Source organism: Vicia villosa, linkage group LG3 (genome assembly GCF_029867415.1).
Source record: "Vicia villosa cultivar HV-30 ecotype Madison, WI linkage group LG3, Vvil1.0, whole genome shotgun sequence".
Taxonomy (NCBI): domain Eukaryota; kingdom Viridiplantae; phylum Streptophyta; class Magnoliopsida; order Fabales; family Fabaceae; genus Vicia; species Vicia villosa.
This window is the reverse complement of record NC_081182.1, coordinates 158,541,710-158,560,056: the sequence shown is the minus strand read 5'-3', so window position 1 is coordinate 158,560,056 and position 18,347 is coordinate 158,541,710. Positions and strand designations below refer to the sequence as shown.

At 36.6% G+C, this 18,347-nt stretch overlaps 2 long non-coding RNA genes across 6 annotated transcripts; one reads left to right on the top strand and one right to left on the bottom strand.

The window, feature by feature from the left end:
• Nucleotides 1-4,597: 4,597 nt before the first annotated feature.
• LOC131656837 (uncharacterized) lies at nt 4,598-7,546 on the bottom strand. 2 transcript variants are annotated; one of them, XR_009300326.1, is made up of 5 exons: nt 7,244-7,546; nt 6,325-6,545; nt 6,156-6,208; nt 5,928-6,044; nt 4,598-5,427 (listed from the first exon to the last, which is right to left on the bottom strand). It is a non-coding gene; the product is annotated as an uncharacterized LOC131656837 (long non-coding RNA). The 2 variants fall into 2 exon arrangements; XR_009300325.1 differs by lacking the exon at nt 6,156-6,208 and having other exon boundaries at nt 4,639-5,427.
• A 6,106-nt stretch (nt 7,547-13,652) lies between these two features.
• On the top strand, nt 13,653-15,702 carry LOC131656836 (uncharacterized). Of its 4 annotated transcripts, none has more exons than XR_009300322.1 (3): nt 13,653-13,786; nt 13,887-13,986; nt 15,070-15,702. It is a non-coding gene; the product is annotated as an uncharacterized LOC131656836 (long non-coding RNA). The 4 variants fall into 4 exon arrangements; XR_009300323.1 differs by having other exon boundaries at nt 13,663-13,986; nt 15,070-15,138; nt 15,413-15,702; XR_009300324.1 differs by having other exon boundaries at nt 13,663-13,986; nt 15,070-15,206; nt 15,413-15,702.
• The last annotated feature ends 2,645 nt before the right edge of the window (nt 15,703-18,347 follow it).

The following is an 18,347-nucleotide window of genomic DNA, read 5'->3' as shown; positions in this document are numbered from 1 at the left end:
TATAAAAGGTTTAAGAGGTGTTTGGTTGCATGTCCTACTCATAACATGGACCCAACCGAGCAAATGCAAACTTTTGTGAATGGTTTACGAGTCAAGACAAAACAACTCATAGACATTGTTGCCGGTGGCTCAACCAATTTCTCAACAGCCACTGGTATCAAAAGGATAATAGAAGCAATTGCCGCTAATGAGCATATTGAGTTGTATGATCGCACAATGAACCAACCAGAAGGAAAAATTGATTTAAAGCTTGCAGATCAGGTTGTTAAAATGGAAGATTAGATTGCGGCTGAGGTAGAAAGAAGACTAAAGAAGATGAATATTGGAGAACAGAAAGTAGCACAGGTTGAGCCAATCACATCAGTTATGTGTGAAATATGTGGTGGACCGCATTTTGCTATGCATTGTGTGGCAACGCAGGAACAAGTTGAACATATTCATATGTTGAGGCAGAATAATCCATACGCCAACACATATAATCCAGGATGAAAAAATCATCCTAATTTCGCATGGAAAGACCAACAAGGAAATATTCAAAAGCAGGGACCCAACCAATATCAATCTCAAGCTCAGCCACATCAATACATACCTCCACAACAACCACCATACCAGCAACAATTCCAACACCATCCACAACAGTTCCAAACTCGAGGTCAACAACAATTTCAACAACAGGTACCGAAGAAAGAAGATTGGGAGATCGCTATTGAAAAAATGGCAGCTCAAAACTCTCAATTCCAGGAAGAAACTAGGAGCAATCTAAGGAACACCAGCGCTTCAATCAAGAATCTGGAAATTCAAATGAGTCAGATAGCACAACATCTCACTCTACAGGCACAAGGTACCCTTCCGAGCTCAATTGTGAAAAATCCTAAAAACGAAGAGAAGATTAATGTTGTTACTACAAGGAGTAAGAAAGTGGCAGAACCGGAAAAAGAAAAAGAGGAAATAGATGATCCCTTGGTGATTGAGGTAGATTTGGAGATAAGAGAGAATGTGAAAGAGCCCGAAATTGTGGTACCACCGGTTAAGCAACTTGAAGAGAAAAATAAGAAAGGTGCTAAACCGGCAATCAAGCTTCCTTTTCCTTCTAGAGTGACAAAGAAGAATTCAACAGAAAAGGATTTTGAGAAGTTTGCAGCCTTGTTTAAAAAATTAGAGGTTAATCTACCTTTCTTTGAAGCACTTGAGCAAATGCCTTTGTACAAGAAGTTTATGAAGGAGGTTATCGGTAAAAAGAGGCCAATGGGGGGAGAACCAGAAATTGCAACAGAAAAGTGTAGTATAGTCTCTCCAGCAAGGAAGATCCCCATCAAGAAGAAAGACCCTGGAGCGGCGGCGATACCATGCACTATCAAGAACAGAATGTTTAAAAAGATACTCATTGATTCGGGTTCTAGTGTGAGTTTAATGCCACTCTCTATCTTTAAAAAGCTTGAATTGGGAAAGATAAGTGAAAGTGAGACAAAGTTGAAGTTCGCTGATCACACCATCAAGAAATCATATGGGATAGCTGAAGACGTACTAGTGGAGATTGGCAAGTTTGTATTCTCTGTTGACTTCCACATCATGGACATTCCTGAAGATGAAGAAACTCCTATCCTTCTTGGGAGACCATTTTTGTTGACAAGTCGTTGCAACTTTGACATTGAGAAAGGGACTCTGACGGTGAAAGCCTTTAATGAAGAATTAACCTTAAAGATGCTAGAAGTCAAGAAACAAAGTGAAGGTGTACATGATCAAGCTTCTGTTGGTATGATCGAAAGTGAGGGAGAATACAAAAGTCCTAAACATCTCCAAGAAAAAGTTTCAAGCATAGCTTCTCAGGTGGAACTAGCTCATGTTTCTATCAAAAGTCCTAAGGTCGCTATAGAAGTTAAGAAGAAAAAGAAAGAAGAAAATCAAAGTGAGAAGATGAAAGTGGGTAGTAACTTGAAGAGAAAAGCAACCAGGTTTGGAGAAGTGACAAGCAACCAGATTTGGAGGAGGAAGTACCCTCCTTAATAAAGAGTAATGAACCGTCGAGCCATGCGACGTTAAACGAAGCGCTTCGTGGGAGGCAACCCACGGTTTTAATAATGCGGTTTACTTTTTGTTTTGTTTTTCAGAAAATAAAGAAAAGTGGGTCTCTTTGGTGAAAGCTAGGAAGCGGAAGCTGGAGTCGCAGTACCCTCTGTGAGTTCACCCTCGCTATCTCGAATTGAAACATTGAGGTCAATGTTTCGTTCAAGTGTGGGGGGGTTTTATTGCGTTCTGTTTTTTTTATTTTGAGTAGTTGTTTTTCCTAGTATTTCTATGCTATTATGTTTACCAAGTGTTACAGATTGATGAGATTTACCGGATGGTTGATGGAGTGGTAGTAAAAGGATGAAAGATCCAACCCTAACTTGCATCCCAGGCATCCCTGGAAGTTGATTCAACCAAGAATTATTGTGGGACGCAACTTAACAACACCGGACTGAGATTGAAAGTTGGCATCCATGAACCGAAAAAGAAGCAACATTACACAAGAAGTATTGTGGATCCTGTAAGCTATGCCCAACATTGTGAGAGCACAGAAAGCCACAAATATATCATCATGAGAGAATAGTCAGGTATGATTTTACCGCTTTGAATTTGCGTACGTTCTGCTCATATGACACTACATGATGACACACACTGAGGCACGTTGTTTGTTTTAATCTTGAGCCTTTCTAGCCACCCGTCAATATGTTTATCCTTTTTAACCCCCTTTGAGCCTTTAACCCCTTGTTTGTGTTTAAACCGCATATGCTACCCCTTGGCCAAAAAGAAAAAAAAATATTTCCCTTTTACCCGTGCTCGGCATAAACGTTGTGGATGTAGAAATTGTGCAAAGTTCTAAGTTTAGGGTGGCGAACCTGATACGAAAAGGGCAAGTGAAAAAAAAAATAGGAGACTCTTGAATGCACCGGAAAAAAAAGAAGAAGAAAAATATAGATCTCATAAAAACACACTTGTCCCGGCTAAACGACTTGGTTACATTTGAAACACTCGAATAATTGAGTGAAAGTAAAGAGTCAATGTTAAACCCCACCGTATTAAAATAAGCACAATGACAAGAAAGACAACATGAGTTCCGAGCCCTCAAAACCTTTGTGTATCCGTTTCTTTGTTTATCCCACATGTCCTAAGCCCCGTTACAACCCAAAAGACCTCAAAAAGTGTGTGCGAAATGTTTGTGTATGAAAGTAGAATTTATTCAAATTTAAAAGTTGGTTTTGCATATTATGACTTGTGAGTGAATTGGTATTCTTAACCCAGAGAGAATTGGTGAGATGTGTGAAAAAGCTTACAGGTGAAGGAGTACTTTAATGTGGAAGTGAAGCGGGCGATTCGGGTTGTGTAATTGACAAGATTGACCGGAATGGTGGAAGTTGAGTTGCGAAAAGCACGGTTGTATTGTGGTAACCTAAATCCAGGGGTGACCTCAGTTTTTTCTGTTCATGCATTGCGTGAGGACAAGCAATGAGATAAGTTTGGGGTTGTGATCGGTCACCAATTTTACATATTTTCCATCAATTATTTGGTAAGAAATCGCTCATTCCGGTAATACCATGGTTTAGTTTTATATCATTTTATTTAATTTTCTAACATTTTGCAAATTAGTTCTTGTTTTAATTTTTTATATATAAGATGCTTTTGAGACGTTGTTTTGGTAGTGTTTATTGATTTCAGGAAAAAAAGAAAGTTTCTAAAAGAATTAGAACAAGAGCAGAAGAAAACGTGGGCTGCCAGTGTCGTTTGACGCGGGCTGCCAGCTTGACGCGGGCTGCCAGTGTCGTTTGACGCGGGCAGTGCTGCGTAAACAGCAAGAGAAGGGCGTGGGCAGAAGCTGGCACGGGCAGCCCGTGTCAGCGTGAATGTGTAGAAATTCTAAATTTTTGCTGTTTGTTCAGTTTGGACTCATTAAGGGCAATTTTGTCATTCTGCACTAGATGGAAACACAATATCACTACTTAAACCTATTTTTCTAAGGGAGAAGGCATCTTGGAAAATTGAAGTTTTATTTTTAACGTACAATTTGGGAGGAGAGCAGATACATGCAATTGTTGGGAAAACGGAGATCTCTCAACCGCGGAAGCTATTGAAGATCAAAGTCATCCTAATTCTATTGTAATGAATTTCTCTTTCACTGTTTTTGTTTTTAATTTCATGAACATGAGAGGCTAAACCCCCCAATGCTAGGGGGTGTCCCTGATTTCCTATTGTAATGACAATTTGCTTATTTTATTAGTAATTTCATAACTTTTTCACTATCATCTTAAACCAAGGTTAATGCTTTTGTATAAAAATATAAATCTGTATAATCAAGGGATTGAGATATAGATTTGTAACCGTAAGTTTTCTGCTGAAACAAAGAGATTAGTATTCTCATTATACAACAAAGGAATTTGGGTATAAAAGAAATATTAAATGATTTTCTTTAAAGGAATTTTGGAAAGTCTCACTCAAAAAATTTGGTGATGATATGAATTAGTTTTGATCTGATTAATTTTAAGCACATTGTTGTTATAAGGAATTTCATACACAATTCCCTAGCATTACTTTACTATTTGTCTAATACAAGTTTATCTAGTTGTTATTTTTAATTCATATTTTATAATTTTGCAAACAACATTGAAACAAACCAAGGAGTTTTTGTTCAATTGAATTTGTTAAAACACTTAAGTTTCTGCGCAGTCCTCAAGAGATCGACACTGGGGATAACCCCAATTATTACTACATCGAGAAAATAGTGCACTTGCTATAATTTTCCGATCAAGCTTCTTCTTCAGTGTCAACTATTGCCATAAGTGCTATGTTGGCTTGCTCATCTTCAGAGTTTGACTCTTGATCAGATGAATCAGAGTCGTCCCATGTAGCCATCATGCCTTTTCAGGTCTTTTGTGATTAGAAGATTCTCCCTTTTCAGGTCTTTTTAAGTTCTTAAATCTTCTCTGCTTGCTCTTCCAGAGTTGATTTACTCTTCTAGATATAAGAGACAGTTCATCCTCTTCTTCAGATTCTGACTCTTCAGATCTTTCTTCATCTGCCTGAAAAGAGTTAGTGCATTTTTTTTATTTGATTTCAAAGCAATAGACTTATCTTTCTTCTGAGGTTCATTTGAATACAGCTCAATCTCATGACTTCTCAAGACACTAATCAGCTCTTCAAGAGATACCTCATTCAAATTGGCAATCTTGAAGGCAGTCACCATGGGTCCCCATCTTCTGGGTAAGCTTCTGATAATCTTCTTTACATGATCAACTTTGGTGTAGCCTTTATCACTCTCAATCCAGCAGTCAGAGTCTGGATTCTTGAAAACATTGCTTCAATGTTCTCATCTTCCTCAATCTTGAATGCTTCATACTTCTGGATAAGAGCCAGAGCCTTTGTCTCCTTTACTTATGCATTTCCCTCAAATGACTAATACGAAATAGAAAAAAAATTCATTACAGGATGCACACCAGAATAAGAAGCTAAAGATATTAGTGGCTCCTGGCAGAAAGAATGTCTTACTATTAGGGAAAGTATATACTGAATTTAGTTTTCAAATTAATAATTTTAGCTTTATTACATGTTAAAATCAAAAGTCTATAGCTTGCTTGTACAGGAAGAAAAAACAAATATTCACATTAACTAAAGAACCAATATGGGAGGAATATCACAACTCATTTTATATCCTCACAAAAACCATAAGAACTAAAGAATTGGCATATATCTAATATGAAGGTTACGCAAAATGGCAGCTTAACGACCCCTATGTGATGCAGCTCAAGCATCATAACACAAAAAACTCCATCAAGTTTTTAAGGCTATCTAGTAAATCCGATAACCAAAATGACTAATTAGACATAAAAATATTCATTGATTAAAAAAACAGAAAAAAGAAGAAATAAATCAAAGAAAATAACACAGATTCATACCAAGACGATATTTTTATTGGGAGTAGACGATTGAATTCCTTGTTCGGCTTTTTCGATGGCTCCCCGATCGTTGCACATTAGGGACAATCCATCCATGTCCCTGATGTTAGGGATTACCTAAGCATGTTACGAAAAATTGAATTACATTACTCAGAGCAAAAGTATTACTCATAAGAGATAGGTGAAAGAGAGGGGAGTTGGTATGCATTTATTTTATCAAATGTTTACCTCTATGAGACGAATTTAATTCATACTCTGTCCATAACTCAACTACACTTAAACTGAACAGAAACACAATATAACTTAACGGTTACATACCAACACACAAGCAAAAAATTGAACACAAACACACCATAACTCAATGATTAAATACTGGCACACATGCACAAATTTGTACCTTTTTTTTGTGGGTTGTGAAGATTCGAGTGGGATGAGAAGCTATCACTAACTATCGACCACCATGGTTGGGAATAATCAGAATCTTCACTAGTGAAGAGATAACAGCCTTCATCGCTCGAGTGTGTCTATTTGTTCCCGGTTTCAGTAGATCGACATTAACGAACACCGATTTTCGCTTTGTCGTTTGGGTCGGCATGAAATTCCAACTAGTCATAATTTCTGCAATATTGAAGCAGATTGTAGTTAATACATGTTTTATGCAGAAGATTAAAGTATATCAAACTAAACTCTCATATTAATATTAAAAACCTTTAGCATGCCATTCATACAATTAAGGGGAAAAATATTATACTGTTTAGAAGATAAAAAAATTCAGAAGTGCTACAGTATTAGTCGCTGCATATTTGACTTGAATGAGTAGAACTATTTATTAACTAAGAGCAAGATCAAGTCATTCATTATACCCTATGGTACTCTGAATGGTATTTTTTGTCCATTTTATTTTCTATTATTATGCTAGGTATTAAGGTTGCCAACTGCAGATTCAGAATGGGTTCTTGTCATGGTTGGTTTGCAGCAACAAACACCAAATGTTAAATTTAAAATGGTCAAAATGAAAGTACCAACACTTCAATTTGATGAGCGGTCTTGCATTGATACTTGAACTTTCAATAATTCAAATTGTATGCTTCACATAGATAGTTGCAAAACATTGATGCTCAATAAAACATAGAATCATGCACAACAACACACAACCATGGAAGAGGTACAATAACAAATGCACCACACGCTCAAAAGAAGAACAGGGAAGAAATTTCAGATCTAGAAGAGCTTTCAGAGCAAGGTCGAGAAGAAGACGAAGTCAAAAGAGCAGAAGAACGAAGGTTGAAAGAGAGCGAAAGATAAAAGCTGCGTACCTTGTTTTTTCTATCTGTATTTCGTTTCTGCAAATTTTATTACCCTCAACCAAATCATAGTGCTGATTCAAATTAGGAGAGGCTATCGGTCCAACCCTCAAGGACGAACTGATGAAAATCATGTCGGTTCAAAAACAAAACTGAGTCGGCAGGGAGAACCCCGAGTCAGTTACTGTTTGTATTGTTCCGACTCCTCGTGATTCAGGAATCGTGGCTGCTAGGGTTCCATGGTTTTACAATTTGTTGGTATTGATGATGTTTTCACATCTTCTAGGGGATCCACCAAAACCCTAAGAAATTTCGTCAATGTGAATTTTTTTAAAATTATCATTTTATTGTTAAAAAATTTTAATTAATGTCTGTTACAATAATCTCTATCTCTGATTGATATATTATAAATATATTATAAGATTTAGAGAATTGTAATTTGAATTCTATGATAAGTTGGTCCTAAAAAGATTTAATTTGATTTATTTGGTTTTAATTTTTAAACATAAATTTAATTTTTTTTAATTTATATTAAATGTAATTTTTAAGAGAAAATGTTACATGATGATTTTGAAATTTTTGGTTTTATTTTTGAAATCAAATTATTAAAATTCTATAAGGTGATTTTATATTAAATAAAATAATTATAATTTAAGATAAATGTATAAGGTGATTTTATATTAAATAAAATAATTATAATTTAAGATAAACAAAATTAATATTTCTAATTTTTAAGACCAAATTAAAATAAAATTCAAAAAAAATTAAGATCTTTTTAATGTTACATAACAATTTTCAAGATTAAAACGATTTTATTTGATTTTAATTTATTAAAAATATTTGAAAAAAAATTACATTAAACAAAAAACTAAGATAATATAAAAAGGGAAGAAAACTAAGTTGAGATGGCGACATTTGTTTCACCGTCGTGATCAAATGTATAGGGGCGACTGTTGATGTACCGTCGTGATAAATGTTTTAGGACGGTTAATTGACTGTCGCAGACTTCAATTTAGGATGGTTTATTGATAACCGTCGTGATAAATATTTTAGGACGGTTACTTGACCGTCGTAGACTTCAATTTAGGGCGGTTTATTGATAACCGTCGCAATATTTTATTAATTTTTAAAAAAAAGTAAGGACGGTTAGTGTTAACCGTCGTAACAACTGTCTCTATATGCAAATTCCGACGGTTATCAAGTAACTGTCGCAATTTTTGTGTCGTAAAGCCCTAATTTTCTTGTAGTGTCATCTTTAGAGATTCAAAGATATCATGAGCTATTTCCCTGTTTGTTATCTTCTCATACTCAACATGAGAGATAGCATTTAGCAAAATAGTTCTTGATTTGTGATTATTCTTGAACTTTTTCTTTTGATCATCACTCATAGCTTGTCTGGTGAGCTTGACTCCTTGAGAAGAAATTGGATGTGTGTAACCATCCAATACTAGATCCCATAAGTCAACATATTGGCAAAGAAAGTAACTTTCAAGTCTATCTTTCCAATACTCAAAGTTCTCACCATCAAAGACTGGTGGTCTATTGAATCCATTGAATCTGTTACTACCATTGTTGTTGTTCTGATCATTTGAAGGTGCTACTACAGCTGCCATTTGCGTGTGTTTTTCTCCTGAATCTTTTATCTAACACTGTTAAGTGCTTGCACCTAGAACCAGTGCTCTGATGCCAATTGAAGGGGTGAAAAACACTTAGAAAGGGGGGGGGGGGGGATTGAATAAGGGTTGTTTCTAAAAATGGCAGATAAAAAATATTGACCACAATTATTTTTATCCTGGTTCGCTGTTAATCAAACTACTCCAGTCCACCCCTGACAGAGTGATTTACCTCCACTGAGGATTTAATCCACTAATCAATCTTGATTTCAATGGTTTTCCACTTAGACAACTTCTAAGTCTTCTAGAGTATGCTGATCATAACTTGATCACTATAGGAATTCTCTTACAGAAAATTAAACAAAGTTTACAAGAGTTTAAAGTGCTTCTTAATAAGCTATAATCACCAAGTGATATTTCTCTTAAGTTCTAGTTCTTAATCTCACTAAGATATAACAATGTTTGTGAGGTTGAAGATGAAGATCTTGTTGTTTGTGTGTATAACGTGTAGAATGATTTCGACAGCGTAAGAGTGCTTTGCGTAAGTTCTCTAGATCTTCTACATCCAGAGCTTCTCTTATATAGGCATGAGAAAAAGTGACTGTTGAGGAGCATTTAATGCTTTGCGTGAATAATACACTGCTACATTTAATGTTTCACTCTTTTGTCAACTAACTCGAGCCTTGTTTCAACTGCTTTTGCTGAATTTGCCTTTTGTAGCTTCTAACGTTCCTTTTGTCAGTCAGATGTGACATTGTAGCTCTTTCATCTTGTACTTGCTTCTGGACTCAGACTATTGGATTAACATTTGAATATCAGAGTCTTCAGCATTGGTGCAGATGCAACTTCAGTCAGCAGACTATGGAAGTGCGTTGTAGCGTGATACCTTCAGAACTTCAAAGCCTTGCTTATGACTGCCATCTTCTGATGCTTTCTTGATCATGTTCTGATTTTCTCAAGACCATCTTCTAATGTCTTATAGACCATGTTCTGATGAAGCCATCCAGATCTTATGGGTCAGAGCTTCTGAATGCTGATTTTGTGCATACTCTCTTAGACTTTTCCTGGAATAGAAAACGTGAATAATTAGAGTACCACATTGTCTTATACAAAATTCATATATAATGTTATCATCAAAACTAGAAATATTGATCAGAACATTTCATGTTCTAACAGAACCAACTCTACAATCCACAGCTTTGTGACCCGGCTTGTCACACTTGAAACACTTTCTAGAATTCTTGTTGCATTCATTAGCACGATGTCCCTCGACACAACACTTGTAGCACTTAATCGGAGTAATAGCTCCTCCCCCACTTGGCTTTCCCCCATAACCAGATTTCTGCTTCTTCTTATCATCACACAGTTTCCCATGGTACTGTCCTTTCCTTTTCCCATCATTCGAAGACTTGTAGTGTGAAGCACTCTCCCTACTATCCTCATCATAAATCTGACTCTTGTTAACTAACTCCGCAAAATGAGTAATCTGTTGGTAACCAATAGCCTTCTTGATATCATGCCTCAAACCATTCACAAACTTCAAACACTTAGACCTCTCCGCATTCATAGTATTGTAATGAGGACAATACTTGATTAAAACTTGGAATTTTGCAACATACTCTGCTACAGTTCCATTCCCTTGCTTCGATTCTAGAAATTCCACATTTTTCTTTCCCCGCACATCTTCCGGAAAATAGTTTTCCAAAAATGCATCACGGAAAAGAGCCCAAGTAACTTATATGCCTTCCTCATTAAATCTTTGCACAATGTTACTCCACCAATCCTCAACTTATTTCTCTAGAATGTGAGTGTCAAACTGCACCTTCTGCACATCGGTACAATCATGACTCGAAAGATCTTCTCGATCGCTTTCAAACATGCTTGTGCCTTGTCAGGTTCATGCTTTCCTTCAAAGATCGGCAGCTTGTTTCTTCTGAAATCTCCCAAAGCACGGAACTAATTCTCTTCTCCATTACCAGCACTCGCCTGTGGTACTTGCCCAATGGCACCATCCAACATCGTCAATGCCTCAACAATGGCGTCATCAGTCCTTCCCGCAACCATTGTCCTAAGACAACCAACATTCAAACAGACAAACAGTATTGATCGTGTCAGATACACAAATCTAATACAACGGGAATAAAACACATTAATAACCTTGACCAACTGGTCATCCAGGCTCTGATACCATTAATGTAAAACCCCTTTTTTAACCTAAGATATACAATATAAATATACACAGAATATTAACATGCATAAAATAAAAAAGGTGTCACATGTTGTTTCCATAACAATGAAAACCCAATACCAAACATTCAAACATACAAACATGCACCTGATCATTTCATAACACAATTTGAAAACTTCATGTTTCATGAATTATGCATATCATACGCGGAAGAATAATCCTCAAGTAATTTCAATAAATATCTCTCATACTATATTCATCTACCAATTCAAAATAACATAATCAACATATGCAATATGATATCCAATAACTAGGCAACATAGCCTTCAACATAACATATCCAAAATATCATGTCAAAACACAATAACAATAATAAATATCCAAACATCTAAAAAAATGAGTTCAAAACCCCCAATGTTACATGATCAGAGCATTTGACTCTTTACCTAATCAAAAGATAAACCAAAAGCTCCTCGGCTAAATCTTCGGACAAGCTCACTACTCATCGGAACCTGCACGATGTTACAATGAACATCATTCAAACAGAAAGGTGAGAATTCACATCATAATGAATACATACAATATGTACAATGAATATAACATACAACAGCATAATCATTCATCACATTTCATAATTTGAATTAAGTTCCACAATTATTGCACATAATACAAATGCCAATACTACACAAGTAAACACATCAATTCAAAACAATCACATAATAACAATGCGACTCGAAATGCAATTAATGTGACTCAATGCATGTGGTGTCATCGTGAGTATCAAGCTCACCGCTCCCGATTAAAACCAAAGCCACACTTCCGATCTGGACAAGATCAAAGCCCTCAAAATAAGAACATATAGTTCACCGCATCCGAATCCGCAAAAGGGAACAAAGCCGTTCATGTTTCCACACAAGGATCAAATCCAACCGGAGTTCCAACTCCCCATGAATGTATGTACAACATCACATAATATATAAAATTAAGATTATCACACAACCTTAATTATCCAAGCATATCGCAATAATTCGCACAATTTGAATTATTCACCAAAATGTTGCACAATACTCATTAATCATTAAACAAGCATACACTTAGCACTTAATGATCATTTATAACTTTCGCTACCGTGAAAAATAAACCAGATTCGCCACTAATATATTTATCCCATCGAGGGAAACGAATATCAGAAAACCTAGCAAAGAATAAGAACGAGGTCTTACGACCAGAGAAACTGGGTACGAGAGTCGGTTACGCAGGGGGAAGGTGCTAGCACCCATCACGTCTGTGGTACTCCACAGGATCCACCTATGTTTGTTTTCTAATATAAAAGGTGTCTACTTGCTAATGCAATGCATGATTAACTTAGAGTTTTTTAATAATTATTGTGCTCGCTAGAGTTGCCTCTATGCCTACGTATCTCCTTATGAAGAATCAGAGCGCCGTAGTTCTGCTCCATATTTTCTATGTTTTTTATTGTTTGTTGTGTGTTTTTTTAGTTGAATAGTTACATCACACTCCACTGCTCGACCTTTGAGACTTAAGCTGGGAATGAAGTGGAAGTAACATGCTCTTAAAAGTAAAAGAAATGTTTGTCGAGTATTTCAAGTGACTCCCTTAAGCAAGCGAGACTTGATTTCCTCTTGGTTGGTGTTTTTTATGATTGGGAACTTCCACTCAAGTGATTCCCTTAAGCAAGGGAGACGAGAGATTCCATTATCTTTTTATTATTTTCAACCTTTATTAAGTGCTTTATGTGTTTTATTGATTTTGTGTTTATTATAATAGGGAACATACTTCTCTAAGGGGAATTCCTATCCTAGTATTATCATACAAAGATGGCCCTAAGGTCAAGGATAAGGGAATCTCTACCTATTGTTGACATGCATAGAATTCAACCTAAGTTGTTCTATGTGACTAATCTTAATGAAGACTGAAGTCACCATCCTAAGGGGACATGGCAAGCATTATTAAAGAAAAAGATAATCACAAGTGAAACCCATGGTTGGTGACTTATTGAAGTCCCTAACCAAGTCTACTCCTAAGAGAGACTTAACCACAATGAAACCCAAAGAAAGAGAACCACAAAAGGTGGGAGAGAAAACAAGTAGCACAATCATACAAAAATGATACAAAACATGGCATAGGAATGATTGAAAAAGAATTAGAAAATAACCTAAAAAAATACTAATATTTTTTGGTATTCTTTTATTAATGAGAATTCAATTAAATGCCAAGAGTATACTAGCCTGAAATCTAATTAAGAGACTAGTATTTTTATAGCATTTTTTATGTAAGAAATTCCTAAAAGAATCTAGAAATTAAACTCTAAAAAACCTAAAATCTACCTAAAAGGTTATGATTTTTATGTTTTTTATTAAAAAGAAAATTAGAAAAACTAGCTAATTCTAAAAGCTTGGAATCAGGGGGTGTATTGTGAAACTATGGGTGCATAGGAGGCAAGGGCGCAAAGACTTTGTTATTGCAGCTTAGTTTCCAAAAAAGTGAGACGGGCCTGAGGGGGGACAGCAGTAATGGCATTTTGGCCCAAGGAATTTCTTTGCTTTCAGATTTTATTAATTCAATTGTTAAAATAAAAGATAAAAATAAAATTAGAAGAGGAACTAGGGTTTACTAAAATTGTGACTATCCAACTTGATTCAAAGACCTCTCTTTTTCTCCTTACAAAATGCACCACGGCACCGTGAGATCTTCGAGCTCACCATCTCCGATGAACTCCTCCGATTTTCCACCGTGAGCCATACAAACACAACAACCTCACCTCTCAAATGAACTCTCTGCTTTCAGTTTCCGATTCGAACGATTAACTAATTTTCTAAACCTAAATGCACAGGCGATGATGACTGAACAAAAATCAAGATGCATAAAGAACCTGTTAGGAGACTTGAATTTTCGATGCGGTGGCGGAGATTCCCGATTACCACGAAACTCAGGTAATGGCTTTATTCCGATTCGCTATCCAATCTTCATCTTCTACTATTTTCTTCTTCTTCTTCTTCTTCTTTTTTTCTGAAATTTTGTGAATCGTGAGTGAGAATTAGCGAGAGAGTGAATTATTGTCGCTGCTGAATTGTTGAGTACAGAGAAGGATTCGGTGAAGATGATGCGTGAGGTCTAGCTCTACCTCGTCGAAGCTTCGATGTGAAGCTTCGAGAGGTATGTCGAAGGAGCTCTGGTGAGAGGGAGGGTGAAGAAGGTTTTGTTGCAGAGAGAGTGTGAAATCTGAGAGGAGAAGAAGATGAAAATGGTGATGAATGAGAGTGATGAGAGAATGGAGATGAACGAAAGGTGAAGGTGATGAATGAAGCGTGTGAAGGTGAATGGAGAAATGGTGTGTGTTTGTGACGTGTAAGGTTTGAACTTGGAGGGAATGTGGTTTATATAAGATTGGTGAAGGCTAAAAGTTTGAAAGTTGAGGTTTTTTATAGTTAGTTATAAATTCTGTTGCAAGTTGCAAGTTTTTTATAGTTAGTTATAATTCTGTTGTAAGTGAGGTTCAGTTGCAAGTTGAAAGTTTGTTATAGTTAGTTATAAATTCTGTTGAAGGTTTTTTGATAAGTCTTAGGTAGTTATTTGCTAGTTTAAATTTAGTGATGAGGATTGGTGAGCTGGAATTTCCTCTCTGATTTGAGGTCTTTGCCGAACCGGTTTGGATATTTAGCATGAGCTTGGTTCGGTTCTCTTTTTGTTTTCTTTCGAACTGGGTCTGATTTTGTATACGGCTTTTATTGAAACTGCATGGCTGCCTTGGTGTTTGGATTTTGTTCTTTTTATGAGCTGAATCATGAATATTAATTTGAAGTGTTCATGTCTTAATTTGAACTGAATGCCTCTGAACTGCGTCTTTCGTATGCTTTCTTATTGTTATGGAAACTCTGTTAAAACCGTTAGTATGCTAGGAAATAAATGCAAGACTGTCAGTAGTTCACTTGTCAATTGCTTCTATTGTCTTCGGAATTTGTGCTGAGGTGTTGAATGAACCAAATTTGGATGTTGACTGTGCGCTTGCCCTGTAGGTGTTGAAGCTAAATTTCATTCAAACCCGTGACGAATAGTCCTCATGTTGATAGCAATCGGATGGTAAGGTGAATACCTGGCTTTGATGTAACTTAGGCTAGGATGAATTGTGATGGCAGGTTGCTTGTTTTGAGAGGTAATGTTATGAATGTTTATGAAGGATTGGGTTGGAACTGAATTGGTGTCAGATCAGTAGCTGATTGTTGCTAGTTTCATTTTGTGTTATTTACAGATTTTTAACAAGTGAATATGAGGAAAGAGGCAGCTTGTTTTGGTACTGTATGGAATTATGTGAATGGTGCTTGAATGTATGTTCACTTTATTGTGTGTATGTCTATGCAGGTTTGCAAATTGAGGATGCAAGATTGTTTGAAGTTGGCAAGCTTGAAGATGGGACAAGAATGGAAACAAGGCTTGGCTACAAGAATAGATTTAGAACAGCCTATTGTATTTAAATGGTGTAATGGTTTAATTATTTTGTGTAGAGAATGCTACTGAATCATGACTTTCCTTGAAGATGTAATGGCTTGGAATTGAAACGGATCCTTGAAAGTGTAATGGCCTTGTATTGAAACGGATCCTGTATTGATTTTGAAACAGCATATGACATGCCTTGACTTTGACTTCAAAAATGCATTTTCCTCCTTTTTGCAACAATTTAAATTTCAAAGTCTTCTTTTCCTTTCCCTTTGAATGAGAACCGTATCATAAGCCAGCCACCCAAAATTGAGCAAAACAAAAATAGTTGGTCAACAAGAGTCAACCTTTCAAGGTTGACTTGTTGATCAAAAGTTAACTCATATGACCGTTTTTAATTCCTTTTCTTATGATGACTTAATAATAATGATCCCAATCTTGAAAACAATCAAACAAGACCTTTATCCATAATGAGAGAAAAATCCACATAATGCCCCAAACTCTAGACCAAATAGATGAACCCTGCCCAAGAGGAATCTTCATGTGAAACCAAGGATATGGAGAGAACTATGTTCAGGATATCTTTGTAATGAAACCCTAATCTGTGAATACAAGATTACACTCAAAGATGTTTTTGATTCATGGCAAACTCAAATAAGCATTCAAACAACAAGACGGAAGCAGAAAACTCAAAGAAAAGCAAGCATTGATCACTCATGATAGAATAGGTCAACCCATTATGTTTATAGGTTGACTCAACACAAGCAAAACAAGAAGAATGCAGAAAAGCAGCAGTTAGGTCGACCTACCATCAACCCAGGTCGACCTAAAATGGAGAAAAATTCATATACTCCTGCTAGGTCGACTCAGACACCATTTAGGTCGACCTAAATTGATGAATTTTACATACCAGCCTGTTAGGTCGACCTACACAATAACTAGGTCGACCTAATCTGAGAAAATGTTCCCAGAACGCATCAGAAGAGGATTCTGGTCGACCTACTCCTTCAACAGGTCGACCTAACTGGGAGCAAACTTCAGCAAGCACTGCTAGGTCGACCTAACCCCTACAAGAGGTCGACCTAACTGATCAAGAATGCCAAAAATTCTGTTTCTCTCATCTCCAACTGTTAAGCTATCATATATATTGTCCAAGGGTAATTATTCAAGCAACACCAACGACTGAAAGATACACAAACGCTTCTCATCTTCGTTCTTCATCATCTCCAACACAATTACACATAATCATTCTTGCGTTGTGGGTTAGTGATGAGTTCGATAACGTCCATGGAACGGAATTGAAGATTCCTAGTGGGTGAAGGTTTGTGGGCTTTGTTGGTGAATAAAATCTGCGGATTTTGTCCTCCACGACGGGTGGTTCTTGGGGGTTTTTATCAAGAGGCGTTCATTGAGGATTCAGCTGAGTGTAACGATTGAGGAACGGGGAGTTCAAGGAATCAAGACACTGCAGAAGGGAATCAAAGTGAAGCTCTTGGATAACCTTGATCTTGGTCAAGATTAAGGGGGAAGAAGATTCAAAGGATCGACATAATTGGTTTATCGTTTATCGCTTTGTTATCTTCTTTGTATATACTACTTTCAACATTAATGAAAGATTACCCAATTTCAATTTGGAATTGGGGGCAGACGTAGTCGTAGCGAGGACGATCGACGAACTGCCTAAACAAATATCGTGTTCTTGTCGCTTTTACTTTTTCATTTACATTCTGTTCATATTTGGTCATAATAGCAAATTGATCAACGATTCGAGTGTTAAGATTGTGAACTAAGAACGTACATAAACATCACAATCCATCACACATTGAATTACCTTCAATTTGATCATTATCACCAAGTGTTTGTATATTTGTTTCTATCACTCTTACTGCATTGCAAACATTGTCCATCATACAAAAAGTTAATCTGATTTTCAATAAGAGAAACGCCTTGATTCTGCAACATATACTCTTATCATTTACCTCAAGTCTTTGACTGGTTTTTTAAACACATATATAATCGTTTCGATAGCGGTTCGGAATAGACGCGAGTCGATTCAGAATCACTTCCGCTGAAAAGTCGTTTAAATCCGTAAAACTGTGAACGATCTATTCACCCCCCCTCTAGATCCTAAGGCCAGCGTCTAACAAGTGGCATCAAGAGCTCTGGTTTATTCCGTGCTACGTGAAACACTTATTGGAAAGATGGCTTCCGGACCTAAAGGGGCTCATAATAGAGCTCCAGTTTTTAACGGCGAAAACTACGGCTATTGGAAGGATTGTATGTGTGTCCATATCAATGCAATTGATAGGAACATCTGGACAGCTATTGTCAATGGTCCATTTCAGATCACCATGACAAATGCAGCTGGTGCAGTTGTTCCAAAACCAGAAGATACTTGGAATGCTGAAGATGAAAAGAGATATGCATACGATTGGAAAGCGAGAAACATTCTAATCTCAGCTCTAGGAGTTGATGAATACTATCGCGTTTCCCATTGTAGATCAGCTAAAGCTATGTGGGACACATTGCAAGTTGCCCACGAGGGAACGGATGATGTCAAACTAGCTAGGATCAATACGTTAACTCAAGAGTTCGAACTCTTTCACATGGAAGATGGTGAATCCATCGAAAACATGCAGAAGAGATTCGTTCATCTGAAAAATCGGTTAAATTCTCTTGATAGACCTGTTTCCAATGCAGTTGCTACTAACAAAATCTTAAGATGTCTGAACAGGGAATGGCAACCTAAAGTTACAGCAATAAAGGAAGCAAATGATCTAAACACTTTAGACATCACAACTCTATTTGGTAAACTAGAGGAACATGAACAACACCTTAAATGTCTTGACATGCATGAGAA